Genomic DNA, 17444 nt, shown 5'->3' on the forward strand with positions numbered 1-17444 from the left:
AGCCGCCGCCGCCGCCGCCGCCACACGCCGCAGCGCGACCCGGCTCGCCGCCGGCCGGCTCCCAGGGTGCACCGCGGCGGGCGCTCGCTGCGAGCCGGCGAGATGCGCTGAGCGGGCGGTGCCCACTGACCTCCCTCGGCGGCCCGGCCGGGCAGGGCCGGAGCCGAGGCTGCCCCGCCCGCCGCCGCCCCGCCCATGGGCTGCGGGCCGCCGCCGCCCGCCGGGAGGAACGAGCCGAGCCGGGGAGCCGCCTGAAGGACCGCCGCGGCCGCGCCCGCAGGTGAGGCGGGGCCCGCGGAGAGCCCAGTCCGGCCCCGCTCACCTGGCCCCGCTGGACAGCGACGGAACAGCCGCGCTGCGCGGTGCGGGCCGGGGCGCGGGCCGGCGGCGGGCGTGGGGGGGGGGTCTCCTGGCGCAGACACCCAGCGGGGCGGCCGCGGCGTCCGGCCCCAGGCGGGGGAGGCGAGGCCGGCCCGGGGCGGGATCCGCATTGCAGGTGCAGCGGCGGCGCCCGGGGGGGGGGGTGGCGCTGCGGGCGGCGGAGCCCCCGGCCGCCCCCGCCGCCCCCGCCGCCCCCGGCTCTGCGGGCTCGCCTTCCTGCTGCCCGCGACCGTGGAGTGGGCAGCTGCGGCGTTCGCCGGTGCGATGCGGAGTCGGCTACCGCCACGGAGCGGGCCGGGGCGCGGGGGGGGGGGGCAGCACCGCGCGCCGGGCTTGCGGTTGCGACGATGAAGGTTTCACCCCAAAACCAAGGCTTGAGCGCGTCGCGCATTCCCGGGAACCCGCGAGTGGGAAGGCTAGCATGGCCGCTTTGAAACGTGCGGTGCGAAGTGGGCTTATTAGGGAGCGGCGTTTGCGGCTGTTCCCTTTGGGGGGGCGGCACAGTCAAGAATTCTGCGTTTTCTCGCCGTTGAACTGTAGGAGGGAAAGCTGCCAACATTTACAGCGGTTTTTACTTCTGATTTGAAATGTACGGATTTTTTTTTTGTTTGGCTAAATGTTGCAGATGTGTTTGGAGGAAACTCTAGGCTGTGTCTTTATCTGTACACCTGTGCACAGGGGCGGGGGCTTCAGAAAAGCCTGCGGACGTGGAATTAAAAGGTAACTTTGTCTCGTTGCAAAATTTGAAATCCATGATTTATTTTTTCGCGATGGCTCGCCCCACGAACTCTTTGAAGGCCCCCTGTAGTTAAACACCCTGAAACCTTAAGGTAACTATTCCTCCACATCGCTTCTTAATCACTCGGGAAGTTTAGGCTTTTTTTTTTTTAGGACAGTTATTTCATTTTTACTGTTAGGTTTAAACAGATTTTATTTTTTTTGGAAATTAGATGTTTTTATTGTTAACTCTTTTTCAGAAGCGAATGGGTGCTTTTACTCAGATGGTCCGTCTTGGGCTCTTGGCTCTTTTCTTTCCTGAATCGGATCCATGGGATTTTAAGGTCATTGCCTCCCTGGGGTGCGCGTGCCCCAGCACTGATGTTAGTGACAGCGTGGATGCTTTTAAAATCCAGTTATCGAACGTTGTTCTCTTAAGTCTGGCCAGAAAAGACTTTCTGGAACCAGGTCTGCCCGGTACAGAACGGGCACGTCTGGTAGCCAGGCTTCCTCCCGTCGCCCCACGGCGTCCCCGGAGGCAGAGGCTGGCGCCGCCCGTGCCTCCGCGGCAGCGCTGCAGTCCGGGTTTGAGGCGGCCCCAGGCTGCAGACCAGCTGGGCCGGCGCCAGCCTCCGCACCTGCGCCCCGGATCCCCAGTCCACCTGCGGGGAGTGAGCGCGTCCTGGCTGTGGGTCCTAGTGCCAGGGCTCCGGTGACTGCTTCGCGCCTAGCAGGAGGCAGGTGTCCCACGCCTCGCCTGGGAGAGCTTCCCGCGGTGGGAAGGGGGCCTGCGCCCCACTCGGGGGCCTGCTCCCTCCTCGGGTGCCCCACCTAGCAGAGCCGCTACCGGAGTCACAAGGGCGGGGAGCCTTGGGGTTCCAGTGGCAGCTGGATTTGGGGAGCTGTGCATCTCCCTCTGGCTCTGTGGTTCTCACACTGGCTTGTCCGCCATGCACCCGAAGCCTCAGCCCCGGGAAGGTTTCTCAGGCCCGCCTGCCCTCAGAGCTGGGTCTAACTCTGTTGTGCGTGAGTGTGGCGCAGTGCAGGTCACAAAGCTCCTCTCGCCTAATAAAGACTTTTTAGTTGTGATCTGATTTTCTCCCTTTGACTTTTATTTTCTACAATAAACTTTTAATCAGATGGAAAATTATCTTTTCTAGGAAACCAAGCAGAGGAGTTTGCTTTTTAAAAGCGTTAAAAATGGGCTGATGTCAGCTCTCCTTCTGAGTCAGGGAGTTGTGAAGCTGCATCTTTTTTCTTAGATGAAAATGCTTTTTAAAGATGCTAATTAAGAGGTGATTCTGTGCTTGCTCTGCGTCTTCATTCCTCTTTATTTCATTACTCCAACATGACTCAGGTTTCACAGCGAGACGTCCAGTCACATCCACCCACAGTGAGCTGCACCGAACTATTCCCCAGTGCGTCTGGGAGAGTTTAGGTACCTGCTGGCAGCCAAGAGGAAGCTTGAGTAGTGTCCCGGGGACGGGAGAGCTGAGGTGACCGACCTCAGCTCCAGGAGTAGGGGGGCCGCGGCCAAGGGGGGATGTCACTGGGTGGCTACAGCTCCCAGCCCCGTAGTGCCCGAGACAAGTGCAGCGAGAGCTAGCAAGGCCAGTCGAGTTAACCCAGGGTCTGAGCTGACTCAGGAAGAAGCTAGAGAAAACACAACTCTGAGGTCATTTGTACATGCACTTCATTTAAAAAAAACTTGAAACATCAGTCCTCTCTTCTGTAGCATGAGAGCGTCTCATGCCTCCGTGCCAGTCACTGCATCCGAATTCGGGTGTGAGAAGCGAAGTGACAGGGACTCAGAGTTTGCACAGGAACGCATCGTGCGTGTACCCGTATGCGTGACAGGGAGGGAGAAGAGCACCCAACTAATACAGTGAGAAAACCTTGGAGGTAGTTAATCAGGGAGAACACCACGGGTGCTACTTTACGTAGATTTGCCAGGACAAAAGATGTAGGAGTAAGGGAGCCAGGCAGGTAGCAGCCTCAGTAGAGGTGAAGGCTTCCAGCCCAACCCCTGAAGACGTCACACAGATGTGTTCGCGTGCCCTTTAGAAAACCGTGTGCATTCTTAACGCAGACCCAGACTTGATGGACTCAGCTGTCAGGAGCTCTCTGAGAGGGAGATGGACATGTGTACTCCCAGGCTCCCGCTTACCAGAACAACTTTATGGAGCCGGAAGTGTCTACCCTGTGTCACTGTCAGGGAAGAGGGTCAAGCTTTTCTTGTTGTTTCTGAAGTTCTTTATCCTCGCTGAATTCTCGAGACAGCTGGGTTGAGGAGCTTAATGCTGGCAATAAGGCGGGGAGGGCAGAAGGAACTTTGGAGAAATGGAACGTGGAGCACAGCACGTCCTGCCCTACAGGTGTTCTCGGGCCACACGCGGGCTGCCGAGCTTAGATCTGTGCAAGACCCTTCTCCTTTGCACTTCGCATTCCTTCCCGTCCATTTCCAGGGCGTCCTAGGCTCTTCTTACCATGCAGGGAGTGTCTGGGGCTTCCCTCTAAGCCCATTTTCTTATGTGGCTTTGCCTTGGCATTACTGCTACCTACCCACAAATAAGCAATTCCTAGTATCAGTACAAGCTGACTCTCTTAAGATTGATTGATTGGTTGATTTGAGGGAGAGTTAGAGGGAGACAGACATAAATCTTCCATCCTCTGGTTCACTCCCCGAATGGCTGCAACAGCCAGGTCTGTGCCAGGCCTAAGCCAGGAACCAGGAACTCCATCTACATCTGCCACATTGGTGACAGGGACCCAAGCCCTTGGGCCATCTTCCTCTGCCTTCCCAGGCGCCTTAGTGGGAGCTGGACTGGAAGTGGAGCAGCCAGGACTCTTGTGCACACTGGTATGGGTGTGGGTGGCCCTGTGCCCCAGCGCTGCACGGCATTATACTCTGATCCCATCTGGGAAGTCACTCAGGGCTTGTGAGAAAACACTCGTTCCCCCAGATGACGTTCCATCTCTGTCAAACCGTAATCATCCCAGGATCGCCATTGCTTTCTAGGGGCTTCTAAGCTAGTTCTTCGCTGGTGAGTCGGTGTAGGAGGTGAGACTCCTGCCAGGCCCTGAACGTGGAGGGAGGCTCCTCCTCACCCCGGCTGGAGGTGGTTCCCCTGCCGCGAGCCGCTTTTTACACAGCGTAAGTTCTGTGCATTGGTGAGAAACATGAAGACACGATTTGCGTTCCCATCAACAGGACTGTGACCATGGATGAGCACAGCCTGTGCTCCCCGGAGGCCCATCTGTCTCACGCAGTGAGTCGTTCTGATCTTCAGTTGAGTCCCCGTGAACAGCCCAGAAAGTTCCCGTGGAGTAGAGCGGCAGCTCCGGCCACTGAGGGGCTGACTGCTGACCGCAGGCAGGGCGGGCGGGCTCTTTGGGAGGAGAAAACGGGTCTGTACCCTCCTCAGTCTCTGCCCTGTGTGGTAGCTACCACGTGGTTTTCACAGGGTCTTTCAGTTCTGGGAGGCTGTGGGTCCCCTCAGGGAGGAGCACACCCAGACTCTTGTTGGGGGCAGAGGTTTTTTAAGGGGAAGACAAACCAGCAGGTGCAGGAGAGCCAGGCGGGAGAGCTCCTTGCAGGCAGGCTGAGAGCCGTGTGCCTGGAGGGCGCCCATCTCGTGCGAGGTTCCAGGGCGAGTCAGCCGCCAGGATGCTGCCGGGACCTTCCTGTGCAGGGACCCCGGCGAGTCTGGAGCTCAGGTGCCTTAGCGGGAAGCCAGGTCTCTCTGGAAGCTCCTGAGCCGTGGGTCCGGCAGGGGCTGCCAGTCCCGGCACGTGCGTGGAGTGGACTCGGTCACAGGCCTCTTGCACGTGGGCGTGAGATGCACGCTCTTCAGTCACTGGCGTTTCCCAGCCACAGAGCCAGTTGCACACACCTTAATGTTTGCCCATGTGAGACGTCCCAGAAGCCTGTGTGGTCTCGGGGGGGGGGGGGGAGGGGCGTCCCTGGGCTTTGTTTACGTGTGTGCGTTCTGTAGGTGGACTTGCAGCCACTTCAGTTTCTGCAGGATCCTGGCCAGGTTATTTTCTCAATTCTGGGATGACAAGTCATTCCCTCTGGCCCCGGGTGAGAGCTGGATCAGAAGTGGAGCAGCCGGGACTTGAACCCGCGCCCATATGGGATGCCGGTACTACAGGCAGCGGCTTTACCTGCCAAGTCACAGCGCCGGCCCTGACTCCGTCCTGAGAGGACCTGTTCTCTTGTGGGACCTGATCTGGGGCAAGGACAGCATGGAAGGGAGTTGCCGTGGGGACGGACAGGGTCTGGAAGCATGACCAGCGAGAGCCTTGGCCGTGCCACTCAGCCGGGGAGGCTCCCTGAGCAGGGAGCCCTGGGCATCTTCACAGTCGTCCTGGAGCGTGAGGCTGAGAACAGAGCGCCCCAAGGAGCAGCTCTCCCGGGGCTACCAGTGCCCTCCACACACTTCAGACACTTCCCCCCCACCCTGATGTTAAGGTGTCTAAGTGGCTGTTTTACACTTTTTTATGTAGGGATTTTAAAGTGTGGTTGTAGACTGTTATCAGACATGGTAGGTATCCATGGTGCATCGATTGGTTTTGCCTTGTAGCTGGTCGTCTGTGGGGATTGTTGGGCGGCAAGGTATTTTTTTTCCTGTATGAATTTTCATTTCTTCATGGGCCTTTAAGTAAAGAGAAATTATTGTCTAATTAGGAAACGCACATGATTTCCACTACGGAATAACCCCACTGTGGACGCAGCAGCTGTCAGCAGCGTGCGTCTGAAGGCGCTTCGCGGCTTATGGGACAGCGCGCCGCAGTGTGTGACAGCCCTGAGGAGCAGCTGGGGCCCGCGCGAGGAGGTCCCTGCTCTGGTGAGGGCGCAGGGGTCTGTGGTCGGGTCTGTGAGGCAGGTGTAAGGAGCCAGGGCGCTGCACGCCCTGTAGTCTTGGGACGAGCACTTCTCCCTGTTGTGTGATGAACGGGTGCAGTGTTGTGGCCCCCACCCCCACCCGCGGCCTGCAGTGCCAGCTCCAGTCGTGCGCTGCTGGTTTCCCTACGGTGCCTGGCTCAGAGATGCCCACAGAGAGCTCCCTTCATTGCCCAAACACGCACTGTAGCTTCGCTCAGCCCCAGAGGGGGCGGCCCAGCCTCCTCTCACACCAGTTCACGGAGCAGTGTGTGGAGGGCGAACTTGGCGACTCGATCCTTTGTATTCCTCTGCCTTGTGTGGAGACCCTCACTCTTGTCCTTAGTGCAGAAGCTCTTAAAGAAACGGCACATGGCTTTTCAGCCGGTACCTGGGTCACTGCACTGCCCTCTAGCCTGGGGCTCCCAGCCTGGGGAGTCGTTCTCACCCGGTGAAGACCTCGGCCACGCGGAGGCCATTTGACGATTCACCAGCTCAACACTGATTTCTGTACTTCTCCAATATATTTGTGCGAATTATAAAATGTAGATCATGGCTTTTTGTAAACAGTTTCCTGGTGACCATGGAGCCTGTACTTTTCTTTTCTCACCGCCTGGAATGCTTTTCTTAAAGTGTAAAATATTAGGTATTTTGGCATGATTTCATGAATCCCTTGAGTCTTTAAAAATCCTCATTAGGTTTATATATTTAGTGATTCCTTTCCATTGGAGAGATTAGGAAGGGACGCGGCAGCATGCCTGGAGCCTCGCTGCCTGTCCTGCACGGCGTTCCCCTGTGGCAGTTTCGGGACGGGCGGCCTTTGACTGCACCGTGGCATCGGCATCGCTGCGGGAGGCCCCAGCGCTCTGTGCACCCACCTCTCGGGGTCGGCTCACCGCGGTGCTGTGTACCCACCTCTCGGGGTCGGCTCACCGCGGTGCTGTGTACCCACCTCTCGGGGTCGGCTCACTGCAGTGCCGTGCACCCACCTCTCGGGGTCGGCTCACCGCAGTGCTGTGCACCCACCTCTCGGGGTCGGCTCACCCAGTGCCGTGCTCCCACCTCTCGGGGTCGGCTCACCGCGGTGCCGTGTACCCACCTCTCGGGGTCGGCTCACCCAGTGCCGTGCACCCACCTCCCGGGGTCGGCTCACCCAGTGCCGTGCACCCACCTCCCGGGGTCGGCTCACCCAGTGCCGTGCACCCACCTCCCGGGGTCGGCTCACCCAGTGCCGTGCACCCACCTCCCGGGGTCGGCTCACCCAGTGCCGTGCACCCACCTCCCGGGGTCGGCTCACCCAGTGCCGTGCACCCACCTCCCGGGGTCGGCTCACCCAGTGCCGTGCACCCACCTCCCGGGGTCGGCTCACCCAGTGCCGTGCACCCACCTCCCGGGGTCGGCTCACCCAGTGCCGTGCACCCACCTCCCGGGGTCGGCTCACCCAGTGCCGTGCACCCACCTCCCGGGGTCGGCTCACCCAGTGCCGTGCACCCACCTCCCGGGGTCGGCTCACCCAGTGCCGTGCACCCACCTCCCGGGGTCGGCTCACCCAGTGCCGTGCACCCACCTCCCGGGGTCGGCTCACCCAGTGCCGTGCACCCACCTCTCGGGGTCGGCTCACCCAGTGCCGTGCACCCACCTCTCGGGGTCGGCTCACCGCGGTGCTGTGTACCCACCTCTCGGGGTCGGCTCACCCAGTGCCGTGCACCCACCTCTCGGGGTCGGCTCACCGCAGTGCTGTGCACCCACCTCTCGGGGTCGGCTCACCGCGGTGCTGTGTACCCACCTCTCGGGGTCGGCTCACCCAGTGCTGTGCACCCACCTCTCGGGGTCGGCTCACCCAGTGCTGTGCAGGAAAGCCAAAGCTCACGCCGTCAGAAGGCGGAGGTCGGGTCTGCATTCTCAGGCAACGTGCTGTTTGCAGGGCTTTTCTCCAAGCAAAAGAAATGAGGAAGTGCCTGGGCTTGATCCGGTGTGGGGGCAGGGGAGCTGCGCCCGTCTGCACCCCTGCCTCGCCGGGAGCTTAATGTGGGAGAAGAAGGGCGTCCAGGTGGTCCTTCCCCTGCCAGTGGCGTCTTCCCAGGGTCAGGAGCTGTCTGTCACAGGAAGGAAGCCGTGTGAGGTCAGGGCTGGTCACCCCACCACTGACCAGGAAGCCCAAGCAGAGTCAAGTTGCGGTCCAAAGGGAGGAGGGGGAGACCTCTCTCAGACTCGGTGGCCTCTGGCCCTGGGTTTCCTACCTCCATCGCCATTTGGAACCAGGTGATTCTCTGCCATCGGGCCAGCACCCCGACCCTCTCTCCACTGGATGCTCCCTGAACGCCTCACCGGTTCCCACAGGGAGAGTCTCCCTGCACGCTGCACGTGGTCAGGCACGGTGCTGGGGCCTGTTTGTGAAGCAGGCAAGGACCGAGCTCCATGGGAAGGGGCACTATCAGATCTGCGTTTGTGTCCGTCTTCTGTGTGGAGATACCTGGCCGCACCTGAAGAGTGTGTCTGTCCATGGATTACCCGGGCAAACTCACAGCGAACTTCTCGGAGCGAGAGGTCGTGGCCCAGAGGACTCAGCAGCCTCCAAGGCCGGTGTCTGACGCTCGTCTGCAGACAGACACAGCCGCGATTTTTCGCCCGTGGTTCAGCACGAAGCACAGTGAGCCCGTTCTTGAGCCCCCACTCAGGTTATTTTTCACAAGCACCGAGCAAGAGGGCAAACCTGAGGACCCTCCGGCTTGAAACACAGGGAAAGAACCTTCCGCCTGGAGTTCAGGGAGTGGGGCTCTGCACGACCTCACCCTGCGTACACACGGCACGGTGACCAGCTCAGACACTGGCGCCAGGGCAGTTCCGGAACAGGCAGCCGTCTGTCCTTGTGGGCATGGGTGCTGTGTGCCTACGGAAGAGGGTACTCCTGTGGGCATGGGTGCCGTGTGTCTAAGGAAGACGGTGCTCCTGTGGGCATGGGTGCTGTGTGCCTAAGGAAGAGGGTGCTCCTGTGGGCATGGGTGCTGTGTGTCTAAGGAAGAGGGTGCTCCTGTGGGCATGGGTGCTGTGTGTCTAAGGAAGAGGGTGCTCCTTGTTGTGGGCATGGGTGCTGTGTGTCTAAGGAAGGGGTGCTCCTTGTTGTGGGCATGGGTGCCGTGTGTCTAAGGAAGAGGGTGCTCCTGTGGGCATGGGTGCTGTGTGTCTAAGGAAGAGGGTGCTCCTGTGGGCATGGGTGCTGTGTGTCTAAGGAAGAGGGTGCTCCTTGTTGTGGGCATGGGTGCTGTGTGTCTAAGGAAGAGGGTGCTCCTTGTTGTGGGCATGGGTGCCGTGTGCCTAAGGAAGAGGGTGCTCCTGTGGGCATGGGTGCCGTGTGCCTAAGGAAGAGGGTGCCCTTGTGGGCATGGGTGCTGTGTGTCTAAGGAAGAGGGTGCTCCTGTGGGCATGGGTGCCGTGTGTCTAAGGAAGAGGGTGCTCCTTGTTGTGGGCATGGGTGCCGTGTGTCTAAGGAAGAGGGTGCTCCTGTGGGCATGGGTGCCGTGTGTCTAAGGAAGAGGGTGCTCCTTGTTGTGGGCATGGGTGCTGTGTGTCTAAGGAAGAGGGTGCTCCTTGTTGTGGGCATGGGTGCTGTGTGTCTAAGGAAGAGGGTGCTCCTTGTTGTGGGCATGGGTGCCGTGTGTCTAAGGAAGAGGGTGCTCCTTGTTGTAGGCATGGGTGCTGTGTGTCTAAGGAAGAGGGTGCTCCTTGTGGGCATGGGTGCCGTGTGTCTAAGGAAGAGGGTGCTCCTTGTTGTAGGCATGGGTGCCGTGTGTCTAAGGAAGAGGGTGCTCCATGTTGTGGGCATGGGTGCTGTGTGTCTAAGGAAGAGGGTGCTCCTTGTTGTGGGCATGGGTGCCGTGTGTCTAAGGAAGAGGGTGCTCCTTGTTGTGGGCATGGGTGCCGTGTGCCTAAGGAAGAGGGTGCTCCTGTGGGCATGGGTGCCGTGTGTCTAAGGAAGAGGGTGCTCCATGTTGTGGGCATGGGTGCTGTGTGTCTAAGGAAGAGGGTGCTCCTGTGGGCATGGATGCCGTGTGTCTAAGGAAGAGGGTGCTCCTTGTTGTGGGCATGGGTGCCGTGTGTCTAAGGAAGAGGGTGCTCCTGTGGGCATGGGTGCCGTGTGTCTAAGGAAGAGGGTGCTCCTTGGGGCGTCAGCAGGTGGCACCGTGCCTGGCACTGGCCCTCAGTAGAAACGGCTCCGTGTCTCACCTCTGCCCCGAGATGCAGGCTCTCCCACCGCTTCCTGTATCCTCCAGGCCTTAAGTGGAGATTTTGCCTCTGTTGTATAAAAGCCTAGCGTCTTCCATTGCCTGTGTCTTCTGTCCCAGCTCCCTAGCCACGGTCAGTACGCAGTGTGAGCCCACACGAGCTCTTCTCACCCTGTTTCCCACCACTGCCCAGAATGATCTTTGCATGTCAGAGCTGTCCCTCTCAAACGTCCCATTTACCTCACCGGAAGTGCCCCTGCTGTCCGAGCCCTCCATCCTTGGACACAGCTCTGTCCCCGCCCTGCAGTCAGCCGTCCATCCTGGCAGTCCTTGCCCCGCATTCAGTAGCTGCCTTGTGTGCCTGTCAGGGCGGAGGGACAGGAATGCTGCAGAGACAGGCGTGGCCCTGCTCTCCAGGGCTTTGCAGTGGCTGTGGCTGCGTGCATGGACCCCTCTCCAGGCCTGCCTCTCTCAGGAGTTGCATCATGGTGGCATCCCCAAGTTGTAGTGCAGACCTGGATACACAGTGGCACGTTGGAAACATGCTGGCTTGATCTTTAGCATACTGGTGTGTATTTACAAGGGGGACTGACCTATGGTAGCAGGCCTCATAGACTCTGAGAGTTAGTTTAAAGGCAGAACTGATACTGACAGCCATGACCATAACCTCTTGGTGGTTTCCGTGGCGCCAAGGCGCTGGGATTCATGGAACAGTGCCTTTTTCTTTTTTTGACAGGCAGAATTAGAGAGAGAGAGAGAGAAAGGTCTTCCTTTTCCATTGGTTCATCCCCCAAGTGGCCGCTGCGGCCGGCGCTGCGCTGATCCGAAACCAGGAGCCAGGTGCTTCCTCCTGGTCTCCCGTGCAGGTGCAGGGCCCAAGGACCTGGGCCATCCTCCACTGCCCTCCCGGGCCACAGCAGAGAGCTGGACAGGAAGAGGGGCAACCGGGACAGAATCCGGTGCCCCAGCTGGGACTAGAACCCGGGGTGCCGGTCTGCAGGCAGAGGATTAGCCTAGTGAGCTGCAGCGCCGGCCGGAACAGTGCATTTTTAAATGGAGACAGTTCTGAAATGGAAGTAAGATTGTCTTTTGTGGCAGATAGAGTTAGCTTGATGAAACTCGCTGCGTTGCCCTTGCTTTTCTCACTTTGTCCCAGCCCAGGCAGAGCATTGTCAGAGCACAGCACTAGCACAGCCTGAACTCCCCAGTTTCTGCCCCCTGTCGGTGGCGGGGATCCCCAGCTTACTGGCGGCGTGGCCACGCCCCACAGCTGACGTCGGCCTGGGTGTCTGTGCTCAGAAGTGATACAGTGGGCTCGAAACAGACACATTTCACAGCCGTCCATACGCTGCACCCAGTAAGATGCTGCTGTGGGGCGGTGGGGTCCCAGGTTGTTCTTATTCCAGTTTCCTGGCCTCTGTATGAGGTAAGAATTCAAGGCAAAGACGTGCGTAGCGTCCAAGAATGGGAGCAGGAGTTACCGAAGGAAGTAGAGCAGGGTCAGACACGAGAGTGAGGCGCCTCGTGAGGAGAGGCTGCCCCCACCCCTGGTCAGCGGTGCCCTCTGTTGGAAAGGCCGCGGTGCCCTGGCTGAACATGTGGATGGGGTAGAGTTTCTGTGAGAAAGTTTCATGGCGTCTGCACGTGGAGCTCAGTGTACGCGTGTTCATCATGGCGTCGGCACATGGAGCTCAGTGTACGCGTGTTCATCATGGCGTCGGCACGTGGAGCTCAGTGTACGCGTGTTCATCATGGCGTCGGCACGTGGAGCTCAGTGTACGCGTGTTCATCATGGTGTCGGCACGTGGAGCTCAGTGTACGCGTGTTCATCATGGCGTCTGCACGTGGAGCTCAGTGTACGCGTGTTCATCATGGCGTCGGCACGTGGAGCTCAGTGTACGCGTGTTCATCATGGCGTCGGCACGTGGAGCTCAGTGTACGCGTGTTCATCATGGCGTCGGCACGTGGAGCTCAGTGTACGCGTGTTCATCATGGCGTCGGCACGTGGAGCTCAGTGTACGCGTGTTCATCATGGCGTCGGCACATGGAGCTCAGTGTACGCGTGTTCATCATGGCATCTCCGCGTGGAGCTCAGTACTCAGCACTCAGTGTACGCGTGTTCATCATGGCGTCTGCACGTGGAGCTCAGTGTACACGTGTTCATCATGGCGTCGGCACGTGGAGCTCAGTGTACGCGTGTTCATCATGGCGTCGGCACGTGGAGCTCAGTGTACGCGTGTTCATCATGGCGTCGGCACATGGAGCTCAGTGTACGCGTGTTCATCATGGCGTCTGCACGTGGAGCTCAGTGTACGCGTGTTCATCATGGCGTCGGCACGTGGAGCTCAGTGTACGCGTGTTCATCATGGCGTCTGCACGTGGAGCTCAGTGTACGCGTGTTCATCATGGCGTCGGCACATGGAGCTCAGTGTACGCGTGTTCATCATGGCGTCTGCACGTGGAGCTCAGTACTCAGTACTCTGTACGTGTGTTCATCATGGTGTCTGCATGTGGATCTCAGTGTACACGTGTTCATAGTGGCATCTCCGCGTGGAGCTCAGTACTCAGCACTCAGTGTACACGTGTTCATCATGGTGTCTGCATGTGGATCTCAGTGTACACGTGTTCATAGTGGCATCTCCGCGTGGAGCTCAGTACTCAGTGTACGCGTGTTCATCATGGCGTCTCCACGTGGAGCTCAGTACTCAGTGTACACGTGTTCATCATGGCGTCTGCATGTGGATCTCAGTGTACACGTGTTCATGACGTCTCTGCGTGGAGCTCAGTGTACACGTGTTCATAGTGGCGTCTCCGCGTGGAGCTCAGTACTCTGTACGTGTGTTCATCGTGGTGTCTGTGGTGGCGATGGCGTGGGTGCAGGTGGGAAGTGGGTGACTGGATTAACACACAAGAAGAGGAGTTAGCATGCAGGCTGGAGACACAGAGACTGCTGGACCCTCCCCGCTCCTCTGCCCTTCACTGACTCCCTGCCTGACCTCTTCACCCCTCCCCCAGCCCAGGATTTTTCATCCTTTAATCTTCGTGGGAGGCGGAGAGAGGATGGTGTATCTGCCATATCTGCCTGGTGCGGCACTGGTCTTGTCCCTGCCTGTCCAGGGAACGGAAACCTCTTGCTAACTGGTCTGGAGACTGGGTCTCAGGAGGTGGGGTATTGCCCCCATCATTGTCAGAGGTGGAGTCCCTGTGTAACCATGATTTCTGCGAGTAACTTGACAGTTAAGATGGGGCCCAATTGGAAAAAGAAAAGGGAAAACATATTCTTCCTAATTCTGCCTGAATGGTAAAAGCTGGAAGACTTTCCTTACCAAAGATAGAGAACCACGGCCTGGACATAAATGCTCGTGAGATCTTTCCAGGAGTGCAGTGTTGCTAAAGGCGGCAGATTCCGAAAGTCTCTGTACAGACGCCACCTTGCTCTGCCAGCAGATAGTCTGGGGCTACTTCGTTTTCCATGACCACTTTGGCTGGGGAGCCCAGACAGGTGTAGTTGCTCTGGCACCTAGCAGGAGTCTAAGCTCTGCTGCCCCAGGCGGTAGACAGATGTCTTAGAGCAACTTCGTGAGCGTAGCGGCAGTGTGCTGAGATTCGGGAGAAGGGGTGGATAGGACATATCCACTGGAAAGTTCAGTAGCCTTGATACCTTTCCATGAGGAAAAGTGTATAATACAGAACAAAATTTACTTCTGGCTTTTTGCAGAGATGTTGGGATCCTCAGGTGGCTTATAGGAGGAGGCGGAGTTACCCTCTGTGTGCCTGTGAAGACCCCCCACGTGGAGGTTACAGCTGTCTCCAGGATCTTGGGGACAGCAGCCGCCTTCGCTGCCCTCTGCCGGGCCTCCGCTCCCCTGCTGCCGTCTCCTGCCCTGCGCAGCACTCGGGAGGCTCCCGAACTGCCCGCAGGAGGCTGAAGTCACGTCCTCACTGTTCACGGGAGAGTCCGCGCGGTCAGTACGCCCTCCTCTCCATGCGTCTGCCTGCGCGTCCTCACTGTTCACGGGAGAGCCCCGCGCGGTCAGTACGCCCTCCTCTCCGCGCGTCTGCCTGCGCGTCCTCACTGTTCACGGGAGAGCCCCGCGCGGTCAGTACGCCCTCCTCTCCGCGCGTCTGCCTGCGCGTCCTCACTGTTCACGGGAGAGCCCCGCGCGGTCAGTACGCCCTGCTCTCCGCGCGTCTGCCTGCGCGTCCTCACTGTTCACGGGAGAGCCCCGCGCGGTCAGTACGCCCTGCTCTCCGCGCGTCTGCCTGCGCGTCCTCACTGTTCACGGGAGAGCCCCGCGCGGTCAGTACGCCCTCCTCTCCGCGCGTCTGCCTGCGCGTCCTCACTGGTCACGGGAGAGCCCCGCGCGGTCAGTACGCCCTTCTCTCCACGCGTCTGCCTGCGCACGTAGACCCAAGAAGGCACATTTGGAGTTTGCGTAGGTGATCACCTCGTTGGCCCTTTCAGCCTCACAGGCCAGAGTGCTGGTTGGCAAAGCCTGAGCTCCCACCCCGGGAGCGAGATCCACTCTGGCGCACCCTTTCTAACTCCTTCCTCCGTGCAGCTGCTGCGGCCAGCAGACTGTTCAACGTCTGGGTTTCCCAGAGGTCCCTCAGGTCCAGGGGGCCTGCTGAGCCCCTCTGCTCTGCGGTGTCTACGCACGAGGGCCTTCAGGTGGCACAGGGTAGCTGGATTGAGGACGTGGCGTGCTTTGAGAGTTACTGCAGAAGGGCCTGTACTCAGTGAGGCACCGTCCTGTTAGCCACAGATGTCCTTTAACCTCCGGAGCCCCTTGCGTCTGGTGTGGACTGTGAACTTCAAGGGGAAGGCCTGAAGTCAGCGTGGCGGCTTTCTCTGCAAAAGCTCAGTAGTGTCGCTCCCCCTCTTCGTGGAGGAACGACACAGGACCCTGCGCTGTTCTTTCGTCTGCTCGGCCCTCCCCGGGTTTGCTGCTGGTTCTTCCCGGGTTGGCTGCCGTCCCTTCCACCTCCGTGGAAGGGCAGTTCCCCCTGCCACATTCCCCACTTCCGCAGGGGAGCGGCACACCGCCGGCCGGCCCTCTCGGGGGCTGCACAGGTGTTCCCCTTAGATGTTCCTGGTGCATGCCGTCTCTCTCCTCCTTTATAGTCCTCCTCCGCCAATCCCAACTCTGCTGCCCACACGCCGAGTACGGTGCTCTCCAATCAGGAGCAAGTCCTACAGTTAATTGGTTGAACTGGAGGCAGCTGTGCAGAAGCTGTTTCCTCCTCTCCCATCGCCATATTGTGGGAGAGCAGATGCATAGAATAAGTCTTAATTCCAGTAACTCAGTCCAGTCCGAGTTGCTCCCCACAAGTAGCAGGCACGCAGGTCCTCCCGTGGCCTGAGAGTCCAGCTGCTCGGATAGTAGGTCCCTGTTGCGGAAGCAGGAGTGCACTCGGCTACCCCGCTTCTGTGCTAGAGTGAAAGGCTCATCTAGAGTCGAGATTCCTAGTGTGGGAGACCTGATCAGCAGGTCCTTAGTCTTTGGAAAAGCCTCCTGTTGCTCTCCTGTCCATTCAGGTGGGTCAGTCCCTTTAAGCCCTCACATAAAGTTTTGGCTCTAAACTTGAATCCCGGGATCCAGAAACCTGCCGTTGTCAGGAATGCTCTTAGCTGGTGGCCCTGTGCACAGTACAACTGCCTTTCCTGAAGTGACAGGACAGGCTTCCTCAGGGACAGACCATGTCCCCAGTAAGTTGCTTCCTGTCTAGAAATCTCAGCTTCGGTTGGAGAAACGTTGCATCTTTAATCCTCTGAAAAGTTAAGACCTGGACGGTGTTTTTGTCCAAGCCCTCCTTGGAGGGAGTGCAGATGAGCAATCATCTACGTATGGAGACGGCGCCAGTCTTTAACAGGAGCCGTGCTCCTGGCAGGGCATTGCCCGCGGGCGAGAACTGTCCTTGGTGCTTTGAGGAAGGACTGTCCAAGTGTACTGCTGAGTACTGTTTGAGGATGGATCAGTCCATTTGAAGGCAAACAGATACTGGGATTCTCGGTGTAATGGCATGCAGGAGAGGGCACCCTTCAGTTCCCGGACCGAGAAACAAGGCACCTGCCTTCCATATCGAGCAAGAACAGTGCAGGGATTGGCACAGCAGGGTGGAGGGAAATAGCTGCCCACTGACGGCGCCGAGTCCTGAGCCGTCGTGTGGTCACCCCTCTGGCTTCGGGGGCAGGGTGAGGAAGCTGGCACAGACCCAGGACTCGTGTTTGAGGAATCTCAATCAGAAGTGGGAGTCCTCACTTAGCTTCTGGATTTAAGGTGCAGGAGTGTCGTCTTGGCCTCTAAGGACCGTGATGAGGCCAGCACGTTCCCGACCCCAGATTTGAGGGTCTGCTCCAGCTTGGATTTCAGCCGGGACTTGTCTCAGTGCTCCTTAGCATTAGGACAAGAGACTCAGACTTCGGGGTGATTGAGCTGAGAGTGGCGCCCAGGGATGGCAGCGAGACCTCGAGTAGAGGTGCTGGACGCCGGCACCGCTGGGCATTGGTGCGAGGGCAGCCGTCTGGCGATGCAGAGGCAGAGAAAGTTCTTGAGAGAGAGGCCTGCCCTCGGCTCCTGTCATGGTGAGCAGTTTGAGGACAGGACTCCGTGTGGGAATTCAGTGCAGGGCGGCCCCTGTGTGAGTGAGGAAGCCAGTAACCTTACCTGGGACGCTGAGGTGCTTATCTGGGCTGTGGGAGCTGCCTGGCTGCCCGGCCTCTTCAGCCCTCAGGCAAGGGCATGAGGGACCCGGGAGACCACCTCCCTCAGAGCGGAAGAAAGCCCCGTGTCCACTGACGCAAGGGCCAGATGGGCTGTCGGGCAGGGGCGTTCCAAGCGCCAGTGTCCCAGCTCCTCACACCTGAAACACTCTCTATTGGGCCCTGCGGCAATAGCAAGACACCCTCGGGTGACTCCGAGGCCACCGGGTCTGGTTGTGCAGGCCGCTGTCCCACGTTGGAGCACCCTCCTCGTCAGCCCTTTCTTTTGAACACCTGGAACTCTAGATCCGTATCCGATTCGTGGGAGCCTGGGGTCCCCCTCGCCAGTTTCTGAAGCTTCCTCAGTACCTGTGCTGAGTAGATGGAGAAATGGTACCAAACAGGGCCCGTTCTCAGGAGCGCTAGGTCAGTGTTCCTCCAGGCGTCTGCCAGCCGTCCTCGGAACGGGCGTTTTCTTTCCTGTGCCGTCTCGCCTCCCAGGCTTGAGTGCATCCCCTCCTCCACTCTGCTGGCA

The 17444-nt window shown here is 59.1% G+C and overlaps 1 protein-coding gene across 2 annotated transcripts in view; it reads left to right on the forward strand.

The window, feature by feature from the left end:
- The window catches only part of CCDC92 (coiled-coil domain containing 92), a 35783-nt gene that overhangs the window by 113 nt on the left and 18226 nt on the right, over window positions 1-17444 (forward strand). The window contains exon 1 of one of the 2 annotated variants that reach the window (XM_051831333.1): window positions 25-280. The exons of the other annotated variant lie outside the window; for it this stretch is intronic. The gene's annotated coding sequence lies outside the window, so the exon portion shown is untranslated. Of the gene's footprint in view, window positions 1-24; window positions 281-17444 lie in introns of those variants that run through there. 2 annotated transcript variants of the gene reach the window in all.

This window comes from Oryctolagus cuniculus, chromosome 21 (assembly GCF_964237555.1).
Source record: "Oryctolagus cuniculus chromosome 21, mOryCun1.1, whole genome shotgun sequence".
Lineage (NCBI taxonomy): Eukaryota > Metazoa > Chordata > Mammalia > Lagomorpha > Leporidae > Oryctolagus > Oryctolagus cuniculus.